At 36.5% G+C, this 24,092-nt stretch overlaps 1 protein-coding gene across 1 annotated transcript in view; it reads right to left on the bottom strand.

The window, feature by feature from the left end:
* LOC108573794 (calcium-activated potassium channel slowpoke) overlaps positions 1-24,092 on the bottom strand; it is a gene marked incomplete at its 3' end in the record, with an annotated part of 119,647 nt that overhangs the window by 46,146 nt on the left and 49,409 nt on the right. The gene's annotated exons all lie outside the window — the stretch shown is intronic.

The raw sequence follows: 24,092 nt of genomic DNA, 5'->3' as shown, positions 1-24,092 counted from the left end.
TGGGGTCTTCGTTGACCGGGTTTATGGCACGCTCGCACGAGAAGGTTATTTTTGAGAACAAAGACGCTTCGTAGCTCCGCGAAAAAATAAGTCATTTCTTACAGAACTATGCCTTTAGAATTTCGACTTTTCCGCGTCCTCAATAACCGAAGACGTGTCATAAACCAGGGTTCCTGAAGGGTCAATCCACACGTGCGTATAACGGCGCTCTCAGCCGAGGGTTGACCTGGCGGGAATTTCCGGCGCGTTACCGAAGGACAGCGAAGATTCCACGCACCCGCAGGTATCGCCCCACTTCTTTCAATGAGATAAGTGTTAAAAATACTTAAGTTTAGACCAGCTTTACGATACGGACGTGATTTCTTTGCTATTTTTGGGATTAAGATTTTCGATACGCGTTGTGATGTTTCTATCGTTAATTTCCCTTTATTGCCAGGTGGGCTCTAAACTTGTAACAAAAGCGAAGAATTCGAAGAATAATATATCATAAACCTGCGCTAACCCGAGTTACACCGCTACAAGCAACGTGTACCGTTACATTGGATTTTTCCCTAAACCCTATGACGTGTACATTAACAATATATCAGGCGGCGAGCTCATGTTGGGCGCTGACCAAGACCCTAATTTTCATTGGCAGTCTTGGCCTCCCATCAAAATTCATGCCTCCCAAAAACCGATATTCGACCCTCTTGGAGGGAAACCGCGAACTGGGAACGAAGGAAACAACGAATTTTGTAGAATCAGAATTAATCAGAGTCAAACTAGTAATACATTATATTCACCGACGTTTGTGGCGTACAACAATAAAAAAAAATTTTATTCCAGTGAAATAAAGAATAAGTTTAGGTGACCCAAGTAGTTGCTACATCTACACAATGCCAGACATTGTATCGTAGTTAAACTTTCAATTTTAAGTTCATTCGAGCTCTTAAATATATACAAAACGGATATCTTATACATATGTACATATTACTCTGTTCAAAAAGTTCCAAGACAAACTTGTTCTTCGATTATCGCAGCGTAATGCACAAAGAATTCCTACGGTCTGATCAAATAGTCTGTTGACTACTTAGGCTTCGTGAGATGTTTGTGTAATTCAATACCCAAAAACGGCAGGATTTATCGGAAATAAGTCATGAATTTTGCACCATGATAACGCACCGACTCACAGTCCCATGTTTGTTCGTGAGTTTTTGGTCAAAAATTCGACTGACATCATGCAGCAATCACAGTTTGCCGACGTTTTCCTGTTTACCAGATTGAAATTTCCACTACGAGAGCGCCGTTTTGAGTCAATTGAGGCGATAAGAAAATTCGCTAAATCAGCTAAAAGCCGTCCCAGAAATTGAGTTCCAGCGATGCTATGAAGATTGGAAAAACCGTTAGCATCAGTGTTAAGGATACTTAAGTTTAGACCAGGTTTACGATACGGACGCGACTCTGCTATTTTTGAGATTAAGGTTCGAATACGCGTTTAATGTTTCGTTCGCTAGTTATTCCTTATTGTCAGGAGGGCTCCAAACCTCTCATAAAAGCGGAGAATTTGGAGTTTCTTCGTTTGTCTCCATAGCAATTGACGTATCATAAACCCGCGCGAGCCCAGGCACATGAGCCCAGGTGACGCGTACATAGAACACCCCCTTCCTGAGGATGAGCGGTTGGCGTTGGGCGTTGACCAAGGCCCTAACTTGATCGGGACTCCCACCCAAAACTCACCCCCGTCAAGGGATCCAAATGGACAGACGACAGTCTATAAAAGGATTGGACAAGGACGAGAATTGTGACTAATTCGTGAGAACAAATTGGTGATAAAGAACTCTCGTGACGAACTCTTGTGAACATTCTTGTACGAACTATTACACGACACTTTGAACCTCAAGACATTGGACTCGCACATATTTAACCGTTAAGAATTTAGTTACATATTGTATTATTGTTATCTAAAAAACTGTGTTGCAAATAAAAAACTTATTTGCTAAATAATCGGCTTCACGAATATTGTGGGAGCCAAGACAGTGCCATTTTGACTCGACAACAATAACACCTATTTTACGTATGAAATGTAAATAAACAAAAAAAATATAAAATATATATAGTTGAAAGTATACATATTTATACACAATTCCTTCTTGAAATCCGTGTACAATAGAAATTTTGCTATGGGACAAAATGACCCTGAATTCGTCTCCTACGTCCGTCTAAAACCATTCGCCTTCCGAGGGTTGACACTGTTAAACACCCGTGTTATTAAATCAAATGACTATTTACAGATTACTCGCACCAAATGCAGTTTGTTAATGTTAAAATATATTAAAAATTGCACATACAAAATTTTAAATTTTCTGGTCAATGTACGCTCCTTGCTTCGCGATGGCGTCTCGAACTAATTTTGGCGATCTTGCGATGAGTTTTTTTTTTTAATTTCTTGCTGGATTTCTCTCCAGGACCGCTGCAAATGTGTCCACAGATATTTCTGTGACGTTGGACAGTGTTTCCGAATACTTCTGTCTAGCTCATCCAACAATTTCTGGTGTTGAACTTCATTATAAATCTTTTAGTTTTTTTTTATAAAATATGAGCCGTTTTTTTTAAGTGGTATAAGTCCATTTTTGGAAAAAATGAGTTAATGGTAGTTTTAGTCAGATATAAAAAAATGGACTTATACACTTTCAAAAACAACAGCTCGAATATAACTGTTATCAATAGAACGGTTCATATTGAAATAGGTAACTAAGTCTGTAAAATGGTAAGGTGTCCCATGACTTATGGGGGTCTTCTAGTGTGACGGCCGTCTTTTTAGGCCGTTTTTGCTAATTTATTACAGAAGTGCGGTAACAGTTATTAACATGAACTTTATTCCTATGTATTTACTTGTCCTTGTTGTTGAAAAGTAATTAAATATGGCTGCTGTGGAACACGTGAAACAGGAGCATGAAAAAAAAATGTAGGTCCATGGTTGCCATGATTCTGCTTATCAAAAATAAAAAAATCCAATTGATTCTTATCTAGTATGCATGTCGCTATGGTCGGTAGTAGAATAAAAGAAAAATATTGAAAATTAAAAAAATGGCGGCACTTTGAATACGAAGTATCGATTTTTTCGACTTTTTCGTCTTTCGGAGGCTCCAAAAATCAGAAAAATGTATATTTTGGCATAATTCTACTACCGACCATAGCCACGAATCTTCTGAAGACATCTGCAAAATTTGAGTACGATTGGTTCTGGTAGAATAAAAGAAAAATATTGAAAATTAAAAAAATGGCGGCACTTTGAATACGAAGTATCGAATTTTTCGATTTTTTCGTTTTGCCAGATCGTGGCAACGATTTCAGAAAACATGGTTCCGAGAAGAACGCGTTTAAAGTTTTGAGTGCAATTTAAATTCTCCCTTGATGTGTCACACTAAACGAGCTATAACTTCGTTACTTTATTGAATACAACTATAAAACTTCAGGAGTACATTCTTAAAGAGTTGTACTTTCGAAATATGCAAAAAAATAAAAATTGATTTTTTGAAACCGTCACACTAGAAGACCCCCTTACAGAGTGTGAATAACCACGACCTTTTTTCTAAGTAACCCAGGTAACCCAGATTTATCCAAAACTCGAGATATTCGCAAAAAACAGTCGCTACTAACACTATCCCTTCATATTTGCGGTAAATAATTGCACTTTTACAATCCCTTGAGACTCAAAGAACGATGCCATATTAATATCCTAAGCGCCAGGGCTACCTATACTTTGACTATTATCTACTATCCTCCACTGTCATTGTTCATAGAACAATTCTTAAACAGACGAAGAAAAAAAGGGTAGAAGTAGCGGCGAAAAGATGAGTGTTAGCAAGGGGACGATTTTATGATACGTGATTTCTAGTTCAGCAAACCGTTACTTTTAATTTAGCAGACCGGTCTGCAGCCAACATGCGGCACGTAGAATTTCTCAAATATTAAAGAAAAGGCTATTGTTCAGTCAGCAAGGCAAGGTATCATAAAGTCACTCCCATAGGGTCTTCGAAACCGATGCAATGACCGAGGCCTCTCGGTACCTGACCTTCCGAACGAGTCGGAGAGTCAGAGTTGACCTGGCCGGGTTTTCCCCCCTAGTTGTCAAATTTCCATCCAGCAAGGACCAGCTTCGTCACCCCCGCTTCAAGGACGTGACGCGCTCCGGGCGCAATGGAAGGCGGTGATACGGGGTTGGTCACTTAGTAATTTTAAAAACCTCCCTTCGCGTCTCTTCTTCAAATTTTAGAAGATTTGGAGAAGGGACGACTCGATAAGAAGGCCAACTTAGCTTAAGACCACAGAGTGTTAGTGCACAGACCATCAGTTACATTAGGAATAATAAAGATTCAGTGAGACTCTCAACGCAATACACTCAATCTTCAGACGGCACCTAGTGCAATATTCCAAGTACGCGGAAATTAGTACCCGAGTGCTTAACAGTCAGATTTTTGGACATTCCTGGTAGAAAGAGAAATCGAATGTGTAATAAGGAGCAGGCTGGTTCGACAATTAGGAAATTCTGTACAATGGGTCATAAAATTAGATCCAAGCTAACGCTCGGTTTATAAATTTACTAAGAGTTACGGGCGACTGGGATTCCCGTTAATCCTCCGATAATGGCTCCTTCAGGACCGTTTTACAACTGTCCCTTTTAAGTGAACGTTATAAACGGAACAGAGGCGAAGGTCAAGTTGACGCCAGAGTGTTTACACGTTTGGTGTCGATTAGTGTAGGGTATAAAGAGATGCAGTTTCCTTGCTTTAAGGAATTTGTTTTATCCAGTTGCATAATTCTCAAGAGATAGAGTTACTTTACTTAATCAGAGTTTCACTTCGAGTTGGAGATTACAACGAGATTAGAGTGCGGTTGACTTACTTAGAGATAGTTCAGAGTTTAGAATAATGTTTAAACTTGACAATTATGCAGTTTAAAATAGAATTCAAAGATTACTATTTCGTAACTGGAACTATTTTTTTTTAAATGGAAACATACATATTTTGTTGCATAAGTCCAAATGTTTCCTCATTCTACATAAAAAAAAGTATCCAGGTGACACGATCGAGAACTGATTGGTTTAAAAGATATTTTAACTTTCATTTTGTAGAACGAAAGATTATTATCATACGTAAGACAGAGAAAACATAAATACAAGAGTAAGTACTGCCTTACGTCTTTCCTTGTTTCTCATATCGTATTCTACAAAATTAAAGTTAAACTATCTTTTAAACTAATCAGTTTCCGATCGTGTCACCTGCATACTTTTTTTACGTAGAATGAGGAAATGATTGGATTTGTGTATGTTTCCATGTAAAAAAAATAGTACCACTGCAAAATGCACATGCAATATTGCACTTGCGAAGAAAATATGATCGTGAGTATGTAGTCCACTTTGAACCATTCATCTTTGTTCTCTAATATTTTTTTCTATCTTCAACTAAAAAAAAGATATGGCTTGTTACAGTTGCGTGAATCACACTGTATAGGGTGTTCAGCTGGGAGGAAATTCATGGGATGATTCTATATAGAAGCTGTAATAAGATAAAAATCAAGAATTAAGAAATTACGTTTGAAGCTTCGTTTATTAATTGTTAATGTTTTAAAATATCACTGTCACCGAGCAAACTTCATACACCGACGAATACTGGACACGTCAAGATCAAAACCAACGACACATGGCCGGCAGCATAGCCTGTACAAGCGTAGAGAAGAAGGCAGCACCAGTCGTAAACGACATTACCGACTTTTGCGGCACTACGTTTGCTTCACCACCATACAGGAGCATGTGGAAAAGTTCTTCAAATGTGTATTCCATTGTGTACTGCAACCTCAACGCACACTATGCACAGAACAAACACAGTACACGCAACCACTGGAAAACAATCACTGTGCACTACATATTCACATACACACGCGCATGCGCAAAACAAAGAGAAATAAATTAAAATTATATCAAAAGTACGCTAAAATGTGATAAATTAAATCTTACTATATCGATTACTATAACAGGAATTATATCAAACTAAAACTAATTGACTTATTACATGAAGAAAGAGATAAAAATTAATGTTACGTTTGCTTATCGCGTCGAGTAACTGGTTCAGCCTTTCCAAAGCTGTTCTAGCCTTTAAAAAAATCAGAAGAGGCGCGAATGGCTTCTTCGAGAAGAAAATAGCCTCCAATTGGTTAAATCACGACGTGGTGATGATTGTTAGGATAACAGATTATCCAAAGTTTATAATACGGTCGACACATTTGCTATTTTTTGAAAAATCAAACATTTAATTTTACGATCAGAAGAAACTCCTACCGCTTAATTGGTTTTCAAGCGTTTGGCCTCTCTAATGCATGCACGACAATAGACTATTTACGATCAGAAGAAACTCCTACCGCTTAATTGGTTTTCAAGCGTTTGGCCTCTTTAACACATGCACGACAATAGACTACTTTAAGACAATAATTAAATGAAGCAACAAAAAAAGATAATACACTTTTACTCATGTTAGATTTACATGTGACACACGCCACGTACGAGACGTTGCAACTAAAAGTAAAAACCCACGTAGGAAAGTTGCAAAAACGAGAAATGGGCGCGAGGTGTCGCTATGTGTCTGAACAGAAAGCGCGAACACGCATCTAGATACCATAATACACAGGGTGTTACGTTCAACTGGAAACGGTGGAATATCTCACGAGGGATTGAAGTTATGAAAAAAATGTTCTTACAGAAATTGTTTGGTATACAGAGGGACATTAGGTGGTATAAATAATTTTTCTGTAAGTATAGTAATGTAACGAAGTAAGCAGTATAACTCCATAGTAATAGATAATAATTTATATGTAATTTATACTTATTATTTTAGCTACATCCTTTACTGTGTGACTGTTTCAATTATCATAGTGAAGGTGGAACAAAGAGTGAAAACACAAGGTTCAATTCGAGTGCAATTCGATATTGCATTAAAATATAAAATATTATATTAAGTGTTAAGAACACTTTGACATAATGTTACCATGAAGCATGTAATTAACTTTACGAGTTATTAACTTAACTGACCGAATACCAGAAATTCGGTGCTCGTCGGTCCCTATTCCATAACGATTAACGTATCATAATCTTGACCATCGACAACTACTACACGTAGGCAACAATCATAGCACTTGGACGTAGCCTAATACACAATTACTTAAACACCTGTTTACATGACTGCTGACGAATTGACAAACTTTCAGTGCGTAAACGGTACAAAATAGCAACACCCGGAACACACTTACGTGACTGTCCTAACAAGGGACACGCCCAACGAAAACATTTAAATATACAAGATGTATTTAGTTAAGAAGAATTATTATTGTTATTGTTATTTAAAAATTAAGAACGAACTTTGAACATTCATACGTGGTGGAACTAGTCAGGTACTGTACGAACTTGGGACTTGGACTTTATCACAGTCTATGTGAACATTGAACTTTGCATTCATTAATCAATCATTCTTGTTACAATAAATTTTGTGCTAGCAAATAAGTTTAAGTATGAGAAACAAAATTAGGTTCTTTTTAAGTTTTTATTAAAAGATACATCTTTAAGTACACATTTTTACTTTCTAACGATGAGTTATTATGAAATAATTGAACAGATAATTGTGACTACCGGAAATTATGTGGCGAAAGAAGACAATTTCAAACCTTTCATATAACGATCGTTAATACAATTCACTTGAGATAACTATTTTTATCTTTCGTCTTTAAATGCCATATTATTCGAAATTGATTTCAATGATCCACAACAATAACAAATTGATCTTTTCTTCGTGAAATGTACTAGCTACACATCACTGATGCCATGTGATAGACTTCAAAGACGAGTGAAAAGCGTGGCAATTGAGAGGTAGGTCACTAGGTTATCGTCATCGTTGGTAGTTTATCCTTCTCCATTGGATGAAGCTTTTCCAACCAATTGCTCTTTTGAAAGGACAACAGTAAAGAACGGTGTACACCGTGAGTCCCTAAGTCATTCAACTGGAGATTTTCAAGGTTTTCAACCAAGCTAAAAATGTATTCATTAAATACTGGGCATCTGAGTAACATGAGAATAAGTTTACGTTCAAGTACTTGAAAATAAATAGATACAAATTGTTTCTCTTGGTAAAAATTAGAGAAGCGAATGTAAAAAAATGTGTAACGAAACAAACATCCAAATAAATCATTGTACAAATGATGAGAAATTTCTACATTTCAGTTTATCTCATACTTATAGAACATTCTACATCGTGTCCTGTAACTACTGATAAAATTGAAAAGGGAGTGACCTTACACGAAAAATAAATCAAAATTGTAGAATAAAATTTGTTTACTTGAATGACTTGAATTAAACAATGCGACAAAATTTATGCATTGCACGTACACAAGCATGAATTAACTGAAGCAGTACTAAATCTTCTATCAATCGCTTCAGGTATCAATTTCCTTCCTTATTTGAAAAATAGTTACGAGAAAAATATTATAGTTAGTAAGAGGAAAGTACTGTTCCGCCAAAGGAACAGAAAACGTTCGAATTTTTGTTTGGCACGGATTATGACACGGTTATGAAGAAGGGGAAAAAATACAATTTTTCCACGATTTTTCCTGTTCTACTGACAACAAAACGGCTCATATTATACTAACGCCTTATTTGTCCTTGTCAATAGCATGTTGGCGGTCTAATGATTGTTAAGATGGACGAAATGTACAGTTTAGATGGAACCAACGATGAACATTTCAGTCGCTGACTATTTTACATACCTTATAATTATAATACATAATTCGAAAAAGTCGTCAGAATTTAAGCAATTAAGGTGAAAATTTACGACGTCAAAGCAGGAAACCAAAAACGTTAAAGAGTTTCAATGTTTGGTGCGTTATTGTGACTAACATAATAACGAAGCCATATTTAATAATCGGAACGATAACGGCACAAAAATATACAAAAGAGACATTTCTTCAGAGAAATTCAGCCGCTCTTGATAGTAGCGCGACGATTGCTCTACTCACTACTCGAGAATAATAAAAGAAGGATCGGATAGAAATTTTCCCTTCTACTCAGTTGGACGAGACGAACCAAACTAGAACTTATAAATCTTCCCAAACACATTCCAAGTACAGTAAATTCTCTACAAGTGTCAGTCAGTTTGGATTCTACAAGTGTCAGTATAGATGGTCCTACGCCTAGGTCTGCGTCATTGCTGCGCCTATGTTATCTCGCTCGCTGTCAGTCAAGCGTGTAACGCTACACCACTCGGTTTCTTTTACGAGATTTCACGGCTCGACAATTCATAATAGAAAAATATAATTTCTTTAATTTTGTAAATGTTGTTCAAATTATGTCGTGTTTGATGTCATTTTCATCAGAAAAATCTCATCAATATGTTAAGAAAAATTTCGGGATAAAAAAACGTAAAATTAAAAAAGTTGATATTTAAATCGCTTGGTTGCCTCGATTCACGTTTCATCCTTTATCTTTTAGTCGCTGTCCTTGTCTACGTTCGGCAAACTACAAAGGCGGGCGCGAGGCTCGAAAACGTAGTCCCTGACTCTACAAGTGTCAGGTTTAGGTTCCTTGCGGACTGACACTTGTGGAGAATTTACTGTATTGTCCTCACAAATAGAAATAGATTTCGCAATGTCCTGTTACGTACACCGGTACAAATGTAATTACCTTCTAATGTTCTTTTCATCAATAAATTCAAAACAAATGATTGTCTTAATACGTTTCTGTTGCGACGCAACACATAGACCAATTACGGTGCCGGATTTACGATACGGTCGCTTTGCTACGCTATTTTTAAGAGACTATTGTTCAAGACACAGAAACTTGGCGTTTCTGTAGTCCGTATGCCTTAATGGTGGCTCGGTTCTAAACACTCAATAGCGATTCAGGTGCCGTAAATCCACGACGTGATGCAGAGGCAATTAATTCAAATGCAAAACCACTTCTCGCTCTTGGGCTTAATTCCCCGCCAAGGCGCCATCCACCATCCTAAGGACTCGGACCTTCCAGGGTGGGATGCTCGAGGAGCAAGGAAAGCCGTTCAAAGATGGGGAGTGCTCTGATTTGTCCATGACATCAGCGCCCATTTCCATAAAATTTGTATAAGACAATTCATCCTCAATTGGTTGATCAGTTAGTTAGTTGTTAGCTAGTTGATCTGTGAGTCAATCAAGAGCTCTTAGTCAGTCAGTTAGTGAACGTGTTAGGTCATCCCATAAGTTCATGTCGAATTTTATAATTTAGATCAATATTTCCAACGAACCTTTTAAGCGCCATCTTATTCCACAACTTTTTCTTATTATTTTGGTAAGACCATTATGTCATCGCTATAGAATTTCTTTGGGTTTGCATTAAAATATTTGTCACTTTCGGCACGAACTTATGGGATGACCTAAAAATTTGTAGTGGTGGGGCTGCAGCAATAAACGTAAAAAAGATCAATATGAATTGACAAAATTGTACCATTAATAAAACTAAAGGTAATTATTTAGAAAGCGGACAGTATCACCGATTTCGATGATTTTTAAATGTGTTGTAAACATCAACATTTTGAACAACTGTTTTCTATACATTTCCAATTTCATGTCATACTGGAGGGGCTGCAGCCCCGAGTACACTCAGTCAAAAAAGTGCCCATACACCTCATTAGAATATATTTTGCGTTGTATAATTTTAACAGAGAAAGTAAAAAATAAATAATATTTACGTCATTTTATTTAGAAACATTTACTATAAATATAAACTGTAAATATTTATATAAATATAAATGTAAGCAGATATTTTCCATTGCGGGAAACATATTTTGAGTAACGTCTTTTCTACTCGCTTGTAAATAAGAAACTAACTTGCATTTGCTTTTGGAGCCTTGTTTGTAGACATTTTGCTGAATACTTAACACAGTATGGAAATTTTTTTCATCTCATTTCGGTTACATTATACTTTTTCCTTAGTTCAATTGTTAACAAATAAATGTAAATAATTTTTCTTTGTACTAACTGTAAATGTTACGTTTCTAAATAAAGTAAAGTGAAAAAAATTTATCCCCATCACCCATAATTTTTTGAAAAAAAATGTTCTTCGAAAATTCCTTACCACCGTAATGTAGAACCTCAAAAACCACACAGCATTGAATTTACCTTTTTTTCCATATCTTGTACGGTTTCGTAAATATTCATATGAAAATTCACAATTTTGTGAAGCGGTGTTTTCACCCCTAAAACCGTTTCATTGCCGTGACAAAAAAATGGTACCTTCAGAATATCTTATCTGTCACTCGAACACACGTGCACACGAAATACATTCTTTCCCGTAAAGCTCAGCATCCGAAAAGAATCGGTAATCATTTTGTTCAATTTCACAAAAAATTTCAAACTGATCGATTTTTGAAGCGATCATTTTTCTGACACACGAGAAAAACTCATTCCCTTCAAATCAAGCGTGACTGTGAACTGAGCTCAGTCATTCACAGAAGCTTAGTCTTGTTATTTAAGAAGTTAGTTGCATAGCCGATTTGCTGAAATAACAGATCGTAAAAACTTGTCACCTACCATGCCCATCTACACGTTTAAGGAAAACCGATATTGACAACTTGCACCTTTTTTTTCTGACCACCCTATATATTTAAATCCAATAAGTGGCTGGTGCGACTTTAAATCTAATAAGCAGCTAGTGAGTTTATTAATAAACCTACGTATGTATGTATATAATTGTCTTTTAAGTAGTTCACAAATGCAGAAACGAATATCAAATGGAAACACACTGACAATGAAAAGAAAAGAAGTATAGTACCATGATCTATTTGAGTCGAGGATTTAACTATTATATTTACTGCCTCTATCGAATGTCTTTTTTTTTATTGCATCGAGTCATTGTATCATTTTCTTTAAAGGCGACAATTCGACCTATCGTATCTCGCTATAAATAAGGATTGCCGTTCTTATTTTAGCGCGCGAATTAGCGTGTGCCTCAGGCAGACTCATCATGACTTGCCCTCGCTATTTTCGTAACGTTAGGTATACATGGATGTACTTATGTATGTGTAAGTAGTTCAAGTGACTAAAATCTAGAAGATACAATCAAATATTTCAGATCGATTTTGTAATTAGGGCGATAACGAACAAATCGATTTTTTCGTTAATATTTAAATCAGAGTTCTATGTAGATTTACTTTGCACTGATACTCGATTTACTTCGATTTATTTTAAACTAAAAGATAACGAATCGTCCGGAATACTCAGAAATCTGGAAGTATGACGATAATGTTTGTTACTTTATTATCAAGAACAACACTCAACACGGAATACAGGGTGAACCGCCTAACTTTAGATTATTCTGTTGTTAGTGGATCTATTGAAATTTTATTGTCCCGGAAAATATGGTTCGAAGAGGCTTTTAAGATGATTATGGTCCATTTTTATCGAAGCTTTCAACGACATCTTCAATTTTTCATAGGTAAACCTATAACTTTTTACTCCCATCTTTTACCGAATGTTGAGCCGACTTCGGCAAGTATCATAAAATATCTTTTTCTCCATCTGAGCTAAAAAAAAAAAAAACAGTAAAAGAAGTATCTTAGTAAAAGATATCTTAATAATAAAAGAGGTGCAGATGTCATAGAAAGAAATAAGCAGTTATTTATTCGCTGTCTATATGAATGTGTTGCAGCTGATGGCCACCATTTTAAACACACACTGTGAGTTTGCGTAAGTGTGAAACTTAAAATTAGAGACATCTCATGTTATTTAACGTCACAAAATCACTTCTTCTTATATGTCATTCCTTCAATATAAAAAAAATACTTTTTGTTATATTCGTTTCAATACCTGCTAACTCATAACCAAAACTTGAGAACTTCGAAAAAAGATGGTCTGATGAAAAAATATATTATAATCACTTTAAAGACCTCGACAGAAGAAAAATTTGTAATTGGTCCACTAACAGCAGAATATGTAAATCTCAAGCCGTGTCTTTCGTCTTACACACTTGCAAGTTATATGTGTCAGATATTTTTCGAACACAGTGATACAAATGCGTTATTCTTGTACTACACGACAATTTAAAACTTCCTAAAAATTTAAACCAATAACAACCTTGCTTATCTAGAACAAATTTCAATAAAATATTATATTTGTGATGCGTACTAATTTATTTAACTTTCTATTGTTTTAAAAAATCATAATTCATTTTTATACATGCATATCAGATAAACTAACAATAACTTAGCATCAAGAATTATGAAAAGTAGAAATAATACACGTATTAATTAACAAATTACAACAGTTTCAATTTTAAGTCCAAGTTGATACAATTGGACAATTTTTTAGGCATCAAATTGGATTAATTCTTAAAAATATAATAATTTCAAATTGATATGTTTAACTGTTTTCTTTACATCGCTAAATAAACATGACAAGTTTCAATGAAATTTTTAACAATATGTAACGACACAAAATATAGTATATTATTAAAAATCTGTATACAGGATGTCCTATAAGTGGTAGTGCAAACCAAATAAAAAATGTAACAAACTTTTTCTAATTAAAATTTCCTTCATATGAGAATCGAGTTCAAAGATACGTACGTTAAATATAGTAGAATTTATATTGTTAAATGTTTTCCATATAATAGCTTATAGAGACGCTTTGTGACAATGGGAATTAACAGAATACGATAAATGAATGTAACGATAACTTGACACAACTCACAACGTTAACGCAACTGTTATACAAATCTAACAACTATAAAACAATTCTTACAACTCTAAGACAAATCATATAACACTCTATCTTCAACCTTCTGACGTCTCTTGCAACACTTCTACTCATTGTCAGTGGCGGTTCGTGGATTTTACACTTATGATAGCGTGCTGTAGTCTCAAATTATTAAATCGGCTCGATGATTTTTCTTGGCTGCAAACATAACGGCATGAAACAAAACGAAAAACAATGTATTCGTTATTACAATAAAAGAAAAAATTATAACACCAGCGACTTATTTTAGCGTGCTGCAGCACTGCTTCTACTCTATCTAACACTCCGACTCTATTTATCCAGAAAAACGTCCCTCGCCTTCCTCTTCTTCCACCGCACACGCACGCTATTTCGGGGATTTTTCTATGAAAAATGGTCAACGCATCGATGGGCCTCGTGCGTCATCGAGGTTTCCGCAATAGATCTGGCTTGTGTCCCTGACGTCCCCCAATTTCTTTTTTACAACCTGCGTCCTGCGCCTCGTAAAACTACGTACGAGGAGGTAACATATTTACGATACTACAATTCAGGCGGGCCTTAGGGTCTAGAAATGGGAGATGTAGGAGGAAATGTGACTACCGGATGACCACGCCTTTAGCAATTATTTAACCTTCAGCCATTGTGAGTCACAATGTTTTCGAGGCTGTCCCAACCTTTGCTTAAGAAAGACCTCGTCATCACAGCTTTACTCGTCCATGTTAAGGGCTCGAGAGAAATGGTCATTCGTATTCTTTCCCCTTAAAATCGATACGCTATAAGTGTAATCCAAAATCCTAGGAGACGCAGTTCTTGTACCAGACCGAATATCTACCGTTCAATAAACTCTCGTCCCAGTGTAACGCAATTGTGTATCTTCCGTGGAAACCAACATGACATGTCCGCTGTTAATCAGCCAATAGCGATAGAGTAAGGCTATCGGATTTACTCTTCTATGAACAACAACAGGCAACGATCAAATCTTGCATAAGGAGTCGATAACGGGTGGCCAGCCGATGATAGATCAAAAGGATAATTTCGAGCTCTCAATGAGTAATAATCTACTAATAGTTATTTTTACAATTTTCATCCTATCGTTATCGAAATTGTACCAGTGGATTGGTGAGGGTCTCCCGGCGAAAATGAGATCAAACACGACGTAAATCAGACTAGCCTTGAGAGTAACCACTTTGGAGCATCCATGAAAATCCCGGATATTTAAATTGATGACTGGCAGAAATACTCGGATTTATATCGTGTTTAGACTCATTTTCATCGAGAGAATCTCACCAATTCGTTGATAGAAATTTCATAAAGGTAGTGTGGAAATTAGAGAAATTAAAATTTTTGATACTCGATCATTCGTTGCAGCACAGACGGTATCCCTGTCAAGTGCCCGGTCTTAACTATCGCTGCTTGACACACTACGTTCATCTCGCTTATTCTCTTCCCTTGTCGACGGTGGCCATAGTCCTCGATTGTTTTTAACACGTCCGCTGACACCAGAAAATCGATAGCACACTCGGTAATACATTCTGGACCGCATATGCTGTGTCGATGGCAGTGAACGCGTTAACTGCCGAGTTTTCCTCGCGTTCTGTGATTATCACGCAACACTTTTCAAACAATAATCAATGCAATCTTTAAAGTTTCCTATTCTTCTATTATCGACAACTGATTGAAAACTATTTACCTACACCGTAACTTCCTCTGAAGCGGCGGCTGTGTAGGATCGAAGAGTAGGGAGAATGGCGTGTCCGCCCATTTTCCGCTCATTTAGTCAAGCGAAGACGTCAGAAGCCTCATCTTTGCTTTGCCGAACTGTACATGTAAATACATCTCTATTCAGCTTTATCCTACAGTACATTTAGTGATTGTATTCGGTAATTGAGAGTATACGATAAAACAAAATGTTTATTTTCTAAGAAATTTATTTGATTAACTCATAAATTGTAGGAAATATACACTGAATTATACAGGACGTCCATGAAAAAATGGTCTCTTTAAGGGAAATGCTATAAGAGATAAAATGAAGTAAAAGTCATCCTATCAACATGTCGAATGTTGAAAGTGCATACTTAATAAGATAAACGTCATAAAACATGTTCAGTATGATTATAATTTCTTCTTATACGGAAATGAATTCTGCTGTAAAAGTGGACGGTATGTGTTGTAAAAAGAAAAATAATGCTTAGTAGTTATTTGGTATAATATACAGTATAAAAATACTATTTAGTAGTTATGATTTAATTTTTTATTCTTCGATACATATATGAAAGCTACTTTGAACTATTCTACTGTAGATATGGTTATAATGCTAGTAGTAGACATCATCAGGTTTGCCAAATTTCTAAATTACATTTATCTAATTAAATATGCACTTTGGACACTACGTTAATAAGGCATTTTTCTATTTAATTTTATCTCTTCCACCATCTCTCGTAAGGAGGCCATCTTTTTCAGGAACACCCTCTATATTATACAGTGGAGCCCTTCAAAGTATTTTCCCTTGAACATTTTCTAGACTTCGCATTTTCAACGTTTAGAATACTCAAATAATTTTTTTCTTTTAATTGTACGCGGAAGATAATTTATAAAGTTTTGCCTAATTTACAAGAAATTGACCCGTCATGGCTATTTAACAACTACACGTGTGTATTTGCAGACCGAGAATCTTGGATTCTGTTTTAGATTCATATGAATATAGTCTTTCGCAAATTACACTCTAACGGACACAAAGAAATCGTGAATTTAACAGTGTTTAAGGATGTACATAAATCAAGTGAACAGAGGTAGTCTATAGCGCAAGTTGCAACGTAATCGAACATATGTATATTTAACTGATCTTCAAATTTGATTTTCTTGAAAACGAAGCCTGACATGAAAGCATCGCAGATTTATTTTTTCACGCACAATCATCCCATTCTCGTTTATATCACCTGACACAGGACACCCTATATATTCGGAGATGAGTCAATAATTATTCGAAACACATTTATAAAATTTATCAAAGCATTCAGATCTACACTGACGTTCATAAGTATTATGATACCGATTATGTTCCGACAGAAAGTATTATACAGGGTGTCCCGTAACTCCTCGAACACCCGGAAATGGGGGGTTGCTGGGGTGACTCTGAACAACTTTTTCATTTTTGAATTATTAACGAAAAACACTGGCCAATCGGAGCGCGCGTTCAGGGACGGAGAACAGAGGCTCACCCGCGCGCGATCGAACAAATGCGTACGCGTTAAAAACGACCTTCGCTATTTTCTTCACGATTCCGACTAATTGCGGTTTTTTCAAAAATTTATACAAATGTCGGAATGACGGCAAAAACCCATTTCTCTAAGCCTTATAAAAATAGCGGTGCAAAGTGAAATTTTTTTGAGAGCAATCGATAACCGAGAAGTCGCGGCATACTCGTTTGTTCACGATCGCGTGCGGATGAGTCCCTGCGCTTCCGTGCCTGGGGGCGGGCTCTACGCGTGCTCCAATTGGCCAGTGTTTTTCGTTAATAATTCAAAAACGAAGCTTCAACCAACATTTTGGTAAAGGAAAAAGTTGTTCAGAATCACCTCAGGAACCCCCCATTTCCGGGTGTTTGAGGAGTTACGGGACACCCTGTACAATTTAAATTACTTTCTTTGCCAAAGTTAATATCATATGTCAGTAAAACTATGCAGAGTGTTCATGCTATTAGTTTCCAACGTTTTCTTAATAAGTAGTAGATTTGTGAAAAAAATAGAAGAGGACAAAATTTCATTATTATTTGTACGCAATACAATGGCTTGAATAGATTGTTTAAATTTGCAATGGTATTCCCGTAATGACGATATCAAACATTTTTTAAACTGATGGTTATAATTCCTTTTATATTATATGTATAAAAGCTGTTGCCGAGACAAGTTCAATGACCTACAACAATCTCATTTTCAAACTCAATTTCGTGTCAATGTTTGATGTGGCATAATCAGTGATACACTTCTAGGGTCTTATTTTTATGACGGTACGTTAAATAGAAATAAATATTTTAAAGTTTTATCGTTCGTTATTTTCAAGATCTTAATAATTTTGTAACGACTGTTCAGGTTTGCTTCACATTCAATAACTGTCCCAATACTTATGAACGGGAGTGTACCTTTAAATTACTTTTCAATAGACTCCTTACTGTTTAATAGACTCGGACCATCGACGCATAAGCTCCGTTCTGCCCTCTGAATAAAATGTTTTTAGCTGTGAGGTGAGTCGTATGTGCGCACCACTTGAGACTTTTATGTATAAATCTTCAGTTCTTAAAGACTGTTTTGAGTGGACCAAACAGATGATAATCCGAATGAGTGACATCCGGACAATATAATAGATGTTCCAATACCTCAAAACGCACTTGCTGGAGAGTTTGAACAGTTACTGCAGCAAAATGAGGGCGAGCATTGTGGTATAGTAACTCAGCCCCTTTAGAAAGCAGTCCTCACCGTTTTGTTCGAATTGCAGCCTTTAGTTCAAAGACACTGCTTTGTGACAATACACTACTCCCATACACTCTTGCAAATCTTCGATGGATTCACACCCCTGATACACCTTCAGCCTACAAAAATTGAATAACAGCTCGCTGCTCTTCTTTGATGTAAAGCGATAGTGTCGCGGTTATATTAATTTTATCAAATAAACGATAGTCGTAAGCTTTACACCTTAACGACAAGTATCAGTTAAGGCTTTCAGTCCAACAAAACAAGTGTGCGCACAGTGTACAGTTGCAGTACAATTTTGATAAAAAGTCGTATCTATGTATATTCCAGATCATTTTTGACTCGCCTTTGTAGATTCAACTTAAAAGCACAGCATTTAGCCAAAACCTAACTTTCGTGTAATAGTACTTATTTCCGTTATTTTTAATAATATGGAAAAGTGTTATATACAAAACTTGAACGATATGAAGGGAGACATAATGTGTAAATACTTTTCACGCGGGTGGAGGTGTAGAAGAAATTTCAAGGTCATTTCTATTTTTTTAAATGGAATGCTATTTTTTTGTTATCGCTGTGCGATAGCTGCTGTTGTCACGATTTCAGCATACCATCGTTAAAGGTTATATAAGGTCACTGAGGATCGTAAAACAATTATAATTACTTTCGAATTGTGGAGTTGCATTTGTGGACGTGCGCGCTTGAAAAGCTATTTTCGAGGAAATCGTTTTAGTTTATTTAATTTCTAGAAATCTGTCGATGCATGTCCGCGTAGAAACTTTCTTCGACGGCCTGAAGAGTAAATTGCCGCGTCGTAAACCAAGGGTTTCCGGAAGGTCCGCCGTACGAGGCCCAGAGGCCACGACCGGACACGTTACGAGTACCTGACCTGGAGGAAATTCCGTTGTGATGCCAAATCTCCAATGTGGAATACACCCCTCCGCCAAGTCGCACCGCGGTCCCGGGAAAAGCGCGCCAAGGGACACACAGCGACTTGTAAGAAAATTACCTGATTGGCTAACATCGATGCGACGAGTTAGCCAATCAGGAAAACTAACAAGGCGACGAAAAGTTAGTTGGAAAAAGGTCAGTCTAGCGCGAACCTTCAGAGCTAAAACACTAGTATCGATAAAAACTTCACCGGACTACCGTGTGGGTACATTGCTGAACCCAGTAACACGCATTTTCATTATCCTTCATTACTTTCGAATTGTGGAATCGCGAAAACGTCTCATCATCGCTGGATTTATTTTAGAAAATGCCGTAATTCGTTGACTCTTACTTTTATGTAAACAGATAGTCTTGCCGTAAAGTTTAAGTTCTAATAATACATTACGTATAGCTACGAACGTAAACATTGTGACAATTTGCGACTATGCGTGGAATGTCGGAATTCGGTATCAGTTGACGATCCTCATTTATAGGGAAACTCATCAAAATGTACTCAAATGCACACGAAAATGTTGTCACTCAAGAAATGCCGACTATACCGGAAAATATGAAATAACGTATTACTGCAGCGTGTGTTGGAATAAGTTCAGAGACGACATCACGTGTGTGTAACTTTGCATCGACAAAAATGGTCAACACTTCGAACAACTTCTATAATATTAGAAAATTTATTTTGCCATCACATCTGACCTTCGGTGATTGTTAGGTTTTCTGTAGAAACGGTTTATGGCACGATCGACCGAGAACGGTTATTTCTGAGTTCAGGATTTTCGTTTATTGCTTGCACGGGTCTAATTACATCCTGCGAGGGTCGCTAGAATTGCTTTGCTAGATTTTTAGTAATTTGTGTCCCTCGCGCTCAATAGCCTACGAACATACCATAAACCACGAATTTCCGTAACAGTCCGCTTGCCGATTAGTCACCCGGAGGAAATTCCAGATTTTTGGGACTTTCCGCCCACCCCTCGCGACCGTCTCCCACCCTTCCAAGGTGACAGCGCGCTAAGGGCGCACTGGAAGGGCGGTAAAGACGATATTAGACACGCTGATTGGCAAATGCAAACGTTAACCATTAACCAATCAGCGTGTCCCAACGAAAATCCCTCTCATGACGTCCGAGATGCGACGAAGGAGAGTGAGTCATTGAGTAGTCGTTCAACCACCACGAACAAGAAGAACCAAGGAGCAACCAGCTCACATCAGGCGATAGAAATAGATCAGTTTTTACATGTCCCAATAATTTTGGTGGTCCTTCGAACTAGTATCTAGACGGCACAACATCGTGCAAACATCTACAAGGCTTGAAAGTTTATCACCGCAACCACGGGCATTAACAGTGATCTTTAACGATAACATGTTGAATTGACACTACAGCGGCTATAACAGCTATGAAAAATATATAGGATTCCATTTAAAAAGATAGAGATGATCTTGAAATCTCTACTGCATCTCCGCCCACGTAGAAAGTATTTACATCACATTATGCTCCCCCCCCATATTATGCAAGTTTTGTACATAACATTTTTCCGTATTATTACAAATAACGGAAATATTTCAAGAAGACAATATTTTTGACCCACCTTGTATATTATATTCTAAACAGTAATATTCTGTAAACGCTCCAGACATACATAAACGGTATTTAACCACAACTAATTGCAAAGACTATTACTGATATAGTATATATATTTTGGGCTGCAATTTATTGGGTTAGTATTTTAAAAAATTTGTAATCAGTATTTTAAATAAATGGTCAATGTGTATAATACAACATCCTAAGCTAACCAAAAGTTTAAATTTGACTGACTAAAAAAGAAATTAATACCGACCAAATAAACAAAAATGTACTGACAAAATGCAATTTAATGCTGACTGTTTAATGTACTCGCGGTGATCTTGCGATCTTTCGAGTTTTGCTGAATTTGCACGTTTGTACCGACTAATTACAATTCGAAGGACCACTCCCTGGAGACTAACTAATTTGCTCGTGCTTGGTTTCAGGAAGATTTCAATGTTGCTTGTTGCTAGCCGAATGGATTCTGATTTCGAGGTCTCAGAAAAAGTTCGAAGATACCTCGATCAGGATACATTCGGCGGGGGGGAGACACGCGGATTGGTTATTACAATTTCGACTTCGACAAGGGAGGTGGTTGACTATACGCGATTGGCAAACTATTAAACAAAGAACGAACTAAAGGGACACCCCGAAGTCAACGGTCACTCTCAAGTGTCGTCCGCACCCTTGAGTGACGCGCGCGGAAAGTCGCGTGTCTCGAAGCAATAACCGCAGCAGGTAATAAGTCTGGGCAGCACTTCGTCGCGAACAAAAACATACCAAAGTGAAGACCAAAAACCCGAGAAGTTAAAATATGAGAGCCACGAGAAGAAAAGCATCGAACTTCTAAATAAACGTTAAAGTGCTCGATGGCCTCCCAAATCTACAACTGCTGCGAAGGACCGAATAATTTCCAGACCCGTGCCTGGGAAACGCCGTAAATCTAATAGGACGACTAAACACTGACAATTATTTATTTATACTAACTATTTTTTTAAAAAATACCCACCAAATAAATAGAAGTGTACATTTTGTATTTTGCACTTCTTATCATTTAAATACATATAAAAACTTGCGTAGACTATTCTAAAGATGATTATAAAAAAATTCGAAATACTGTTTGCTCCGACTAAAATCAGAAGATTCTTCCTTGATACATTAATGAAATAGATTGTATCACATGCTTTGCAATGGAAAAAGTAATACGAACAACGTTCCAGATTATGATAGAAACATAATACCTTTACTACTGATATCTTACACATGCACAAACAGCATCATTCGATTAATGGATTTATTCAATGATATAATATTTTTAATTAACAAAAGACTGTCACTAGCGTTTCGTACTCATATCAACAGTCTCATGTAGTTATTTTAATTTTACGGTCTCCTTAATCCGGTATAATACCGAATAATACAAATGACATTACTCTGTAAACACTCTGTCATCTGGCGAAATTGTAATACGCACGAAATTGAATAGCATAATTTAATCTTCGATAAAAAAAAAATATACTATCGAATAGGATAAGAATAAATAAACGATAAACAGTAGAAAAGCATGAATGAAAGTAAAGGAAAAGACATTTGCTTCGTGACAAACAAACTATTTTCTTTTGGACTATGCTAAATTTGCTAACATAAAAATGCCCCAGATTAAAACGCACTAAGTGGCAAAAAGTAGAAGGACAGGCGAGTCGTTGCCAGGCAAGAAATTTTACATCCCACGATGGCATAGCCCCAAGTTTCGGTCATTTCGCGCCAACCTTAGACTCGACCGCGTTTTTCTCGCCCAACTATTAATAGGAGTAAACGTGAAATTAAGCTCTGAAATTCTATCAGCAATAAAACGATACTGACGTGCCAGAGTAACGGCGAAACTTATGCATTTAAGAAACGTATTCGTGTAGTACCTGCTGATATATCGCTTAGAAGAAAAAAACTGATGATTTTGCATGTCGTGAAAATTAACCAGCTATTTATAATTCTTTACGATAATAATTCATCAGAAACTTTCAACATTGGCACCTTCTTATAAAGGGGGTACGAAAGAGATTAATATCACAGATCCCAGAATGATATCAATGAAATAATAATATGTACTAAATAATTGAAATAATAATGAAATAATATGTACTAAATAGTAACACAAAGATAGGCTAATCTATTTTATTTTTATATGTAGAAAATGGGTATTATTTTCCACGGATCCTACTTATATCTGACAGAAGGTGTTACAATGACTCTACGTGAAAAGAGCAAACTGAAAATACAAAATAAAGCTTTTTCATCTGTTTTGGGCCAAACTACCGGCCAAATGTTTGGAATCACTGTGCGTCGCAAGTTGCACAAAAATTTCCCAGAAAGGTTAGCATTTATAATAATTTTCCAACGAATTTTTTATCATTCAAGTCAGTCGAAATGAGGTAAAGTGCTATTGATCTCCACAATATCAATTTCAAATCAATAAAGAATTAGTAGCAGATTCAATATTAACATAAATTGGCAGATGATTCCAAACTTTCGGCCGGTAGTGTATGTTTGAGAAGGAAGAAATTTCGAACATTCACAATAACTGCCGTAACAATTGATAAAAATCTCTCGGCCTCGTTAACACGTAGTATAAGTTTGGCCCCGGTCGTTTTGGACACCCTGTAGATTATCTCTGTGTACTTGGTATGTGTTGATAAACATTGTTACTATTATGGTTTGCTTGTATCACTCTTCGGTAATTTACTTTCATCGGTGTAAATTCTTAGTTTTTATTGGTGCCCTGACATGGCTATATGGTGACATGGTACAGCAATCGAGAATAGGACGTGTATGATTCTTGTGTTAAGTAACGTGTAACATCGTCAACATTCTAATCAACGAGTTATTTAAAGAACGGGACCAACACTTGCGAAATATGGAATTTTTGAACTACTTCGTTAATATGATAAATTAGCAAAAACGTAGAGAGAAATATCCAATAAACCTACGTAAAGACTGTAGTACAAGCACGTAGAATGTTTCTCCGCGACATAAACACGTCGTAACTCAAAATTTCGTCGTGTATTACACGAGAATGCACGTTTACTATCGCTCCAGGATCCAAGAACTCATGAATCAAAATTACCCGCATATATCATAAAATACTCGCAAATTATCAAAAATTTGATGAGTTAAGAAGTCAAAATTTACGAGATAGTTATCTTGGAAAACATATTCGAACAATATGGAACGTAAATGTAATTAATTCGAGAGCAATTATAGGTCCTCGTTTCTTTTCGTACTTTTAAAATCAACGTAGTAGCCTCACCTTATACATATTTATTGAATTTTCTGACTTATTGGTAGATGTAAGTACCTTTATCTAG

Source organism: Habropoda laboriosa, unplaced genomic scaffold, assembly GCF_001263275.1.
Source record: "Habropoda laboriosa isolate 0110345459 unplaced genomic scaffold, ASM126327v1 scaffold178, whole genome shotgun sequence".
NCBI classification, from domain to species: domain Eukaryota; kingdom Metazoa; phylum Arthropoda; class Insecta; order Hymenoptera; family Apidae; genus Habropoda; species Habropoda laboriosa.
The sequence above is the reverse complement of the archived record's forward strand: the minus strand, read 5'-3'. Positions and strand labels throughout refer to the sequence as shown.